Here is a 4673-nt window from a genome sequence, read left to right on the forward strand (position 1 = left end):
TTTTAAACCCCTGCAAGGATGGAGACTCCACCCCTGCCCTGGGCAGCCTATGCCAAGGCTTGACAACCCTTTTGGTGAAGAAATTTTTCCTAATGTCCCACCTAAAACTCCCTGGTGCAACTTGAGGCTGTTTCCTCTCAACCTGTTGCTTGTTACTTGGCAAAAGAGACCGACCTTCCCTACAACCTCCTTTCAGGTACTTGCAGGGAGTGAGAAGGTCTCCCCTGAGCCTCCTTTTCTCCAGACTCAACAACCCCAGTCCCCTCAGCCGCTCTTCACTGGACTTGTGCTCTAGACCCTTCACCAGCTTTGTTGCCCTTCCCTGGACACACCCCAGCACCTCGAGGCTGGCTGCCCTGGAGCTGAAAAGCAGCAGAGACAGACAGACAAACCCTGTGAGTTTAAGAGTTACCAGTGTCAAGCAGAAGGGACTCTGTTACATCCGAAACGGACGGCAAAGGAAAGCAGAATAAATTGGATTCACTGAAAGCAGAGAAAGGAGAAAGCTCCAGCTGCCACATGTGGGACTTGAGGAAGCAAAAGTGCTCATCTGAGGCACAAGGAAGAAAGGAGAGGCATCACAGCACCAACCTGCCCGCTGATGTCCAAGTGCTCCATCACCGTGGGGAGCACGGGGAGCGTCAGGGCTCCAAACCCCTCACCCTCAAGCAGCCACGCCAGCACCCGGAGGTGCACCCGGCGCCACGTCACCGAGGTTCATCCTTTCCTCTGGGCATCGAACTCTTTTAGCAAACTCCCATCCTGGAGCCAGCGTGAGTTATCTTCCAGGCTGGTGTTTGGCAGGTAGAAACCGTGGCGAAGGGAGATCCCACATCAAGCACATGCCTCTCTGTTGCACCTCGGCGCTTGGGCTCCCAGACCGCGTGGCTGAGCACCCCACCTGCAATTACAGATCTCCCAGTTTCTTTGGCCCTTTCATCATCCCAGACTCACAATACCAAGCAAGCCTGGCAACTGCTTCTCATTTACCTTCAGAAGAGTTGAAAGAACCTGGCCAATATTTATAGAGCAAATCAAGCTAGCAGTGCACTGGCTGCTCTGAGAAAAATAGCTGAGGCTTTTCTGAGCCCGAGATTGTTTATTATCCATCAAACTGGATTCCACCTTCCCCTTTCAATTTTATGTGGATTTTTTCCCTCTAAAATATGGATTTTTCTTTATGTTGAGGTTTTACGTAAGGATTAAGGAGGACACAGAAAGAAAAAACAGGAGAAAGGGGAAAGAAGGATAAGGAAAAAAAAGACATTTTGTGAAAACAACAAAATTTTCAGCTAACAACATTTACCCTCACAGAAGCCTGCAGAGGAGAGGGCATCTACGAAAGGCATGAACTAATTCTTACCAACTACTCAACAGATTGAGAACCCAGTTTACACCAACACCTCCACCAGAACCGAACCCATACAGCTGATAGAAAACTATGTCCCAAACTGGCTGTGAGAACGAGTTCCCCCACAAACCGGAGGATCCCTCTGGGAGGGCTGGAGCGGGGCAGGAGGTTCAGGAGCGGGCACTCGGCTGATGCAAGGCTCCTGCTCGGAGGACCTTGCTCCTCTGTCAGCTACCCAGAGCACATCTGACAAAGCTGACTGACCACAGGGCCGTGAGAAAAGGACAGGATCTGCAACTGAATTACCACATCTGTTTTCTCCAGGGCTTGCTCAGGAGTGAGTCACGTCAAGAGGAGGCTTTGAGCACGGTCTGGACCTGGGCAGATAAAAGCAGTGTTATTTGTGTGCTTTTGCTTGAATTAGCCAGAAAGAAAAGTGCACAACGCATTAATCCTGCACCGCAGAGGCTCACCCAGAAGAGACTTCCTGGGAAACGGTCTCCTCCATTCATCATCTGCCCAGGGAGGAGAAAGCTCAAAGCGAGAACCAGCCATGGCCAGAGAAGAGGTACCAAAGCATGGAACATCCTGTGCCCAGCAAACACCGTGGTGGTGGCTGGGGCTGTCCCTGCGGAGGCAGACAGCACCAAGTGCTGGAAGGAGGACAGGATCAGCTCTGGCTGGGATTGCTCCTTCTGGGAGCAATTCTTCACCCTTTCCCTCAGAGAAAGACATCCTCAAAGCATCTGTCTCAGAGGTGGAAGAGCAATGGAAGATCCCCCTTCCAGCACCAAAAGCAAGGCAAAACTGACTACTATTCCTTCCCGCTTCCGTCTGTATGAGGCCACGTGGGCACACGGTCCCTTCTCCCTGCACCAGGGAACCAATGCTACAGGGTCAGGGTAGGAATTACCAAAGGATGCACAAGAGCATGCTCCTACAGCACAGCACAGCCTCCATCAGGGAGGGAAATAAGACCAGGGGCGTTTCCTCCCTGAGCAGAGTCCTTTGAGAGTTCCACCAGAAGGGCTTCAATAGTCAGGCCGGCATTTTCCATCTCCCTGGTTACTTTGGCAACGAATGCTTTCTCTCCTGTGTTAGGGGATCACGTCAGGACAAGCTTCCCAGTACCCCAGGCTTGAGCAAGTGGAAATCAAAGAGGCATAGCCTGTGCATGTCTCTTCCACACATAGGGGAGGGAGAGACAGCAAGAACCACCTGAATGAGATAAAACATGTTCACAAGAGGGGTACTGCTTCTGGGACCAAAACCACCACCAAAAATCAAACCCGAACCCCAGATACTGGTATGCTGGTAGGAAGCAGGCTACAGAGCAGGCTCAGGCTGGAAACCGTGGAGGCAGAGCAGCACCTGCAGCAGAGCAGAGATGCTGAGTGGAAGGAGAACTACCAGGCTGAGGAAGACACCAGGAGAGGCAAGAGACTCTTCCACAGCAAGAAACAGATGGTCCAAAATGACAGGCAGGTCCTTGCACATCATGTCAGGAACCGTCGGAAAACATTCACTACTGACATTTCACACCCACACAAGGGTGCATTGTCACATCTCCACACCCAGAAGTTGAGACAACGTCCTTGCTGCGCTTGTCCACAGTGCCAGGTCCTCCAGCCCAGACCTCCGCAATTAAGACTCTAGGTCTGCTCCTTGGAGTCTTAAAAAAAAAGTCTAAACAGAAGGCCTGTGTGTGATGGGAAGGGAGTCTAGTTCAAGTGGTCTGCTGCTCTGAACAGCTGCTGTGCCTGAGACATCTCTGCTCTCAAAGTCTCTAATTTGTTTGGTCACTTCTCCCTTGATGTTCAGTCCAGGGCAAGAATTTGCAAGAAGTTTCCAGGGACAAGAAAGCCCCTGCCTGAATTCCCTTTGTTTTGCTCGCCAACCCAAGGGTCACAGCAGCCTTCCAATGCTTGTTGTGAAGGGAACGTCACTTGGAAGGGGACACCACTAACATCAATGAGTCATCTCGTCATTAAAGCCCAGAGGGGAAGCACACAGATGGCCTTACCCAAGCAGGTAACGTCACAGCAACAGTTTTGCCAAGCCAGGGTGCGTGGCTTAAAGATCCTTTTCCTCCCTGACATTTTAGAAATTAGCTCTGATGTCTAACGTCTTGATTATTCAAGAGTTTTATTTTCTCCATCTCCATGAACTTCACACAGCACAAACTCAGCAGCTTCCGTCTTGACTGAAAAACTGCTAAAAGAAAAAAAAAAGATGAATAGGATTCAGGAACTGGGCAAACTGGATTCATCTACCTGGATGTGACTGCAAGGGCGTGCTCTGAGCACAAGGGGAGCGGTGACGACCCCAGCACTGCCCTGCCCAAAGCAGCCAGGATGACTCTGTAACGGTTCCAGGGGACAGGAAGCGATATTGTCCTGCAAGTATTTGCTCTTCACCAAAGTCCTTCACCCAACTTCACTCTACTCAAAGCAAGCCGGTACTGCTGGCTGGCAGCAGGTGCCACCTTGATGTTGCAGAGCGACTCCCACTGAAGCGCTTCCCAGAACGTTCACCTTTGGAAAAGAAAATTTTCCCTAATGCTATCGAACAGGAAGTCTTCTATTACATTTCAACAACAAACGCTTGTCCTTTTGGAAGGCTAAAACCAACCAACCAAGCAATTTCCAAGACGACAATAAATTTTCTCTCTGTCTTAAAAGACTATCCAGTGCTTTTTTTCTCCCAAAGACTCCCAGAGGTCTCTAACCAATGAATGAAAACCAGAAAACTGCTGCTTGGTGCATCCTCCACGACATGACGCTGAGTATGTGAAAACATATAACGTCTATGTAACATAAAGAAGGGAGATCAGAATTGCCTCTAGAAGAGCAACAAGGCTCAAAATTTCTGACATCTCACTGGGCATATTAAACCTTATACTTGCATTTCAAAACTAGTTTGCACTGAGGGTGACACCAAAACACTTCAGTTGGATCTAGAGTCAGCTGGAAAACAAAGACACTTCTCATGGCAAAAGGTTCGCAGTACTCTTCTGTCCACACACATCAAAACTCGGGGGAAATTAGGAAAGACAACTCATCAGCGAATGCAATAGTGTAACTATTTCCACCAAGGTCCTTGCTCTTCCTTGCCCAGTGGGCTCCGTGCCCCGGCACTGCCCACAGCCTGCCGGGGCTCCAGGCAGAGGGAAGGTTTTGTCTGTAACATGAACTTTAAACACTTCCTTAACACCTGCAATGGGTTTGACACATTTCCAAGACGTGTCAGCTCTGCTTGTTTCTCAAGCACCTATCAGCCAGCACTCCTCCCGTTCTTGGCAGGCCCCGGCCGCCCTGTGCCC

Source organism: Buceros rhinoceros, unplaced genomic scaffold (assembly GCF_000710305.1).
Source record: "Buceros rhinoceros silvestris isolate BGI_N320 unplaced genomic scaffold, ASM71030v1 scaffold17018, whole genome shotgun sequence".
In the NCBI taxonomy this organism is placed as follows: domain Eukaryota; kingdom Metazoa; phylum Chordata; class Aves; order Bucerotiformes; family Bucerotidae; genus Buceros; species Buceros rhinoceros.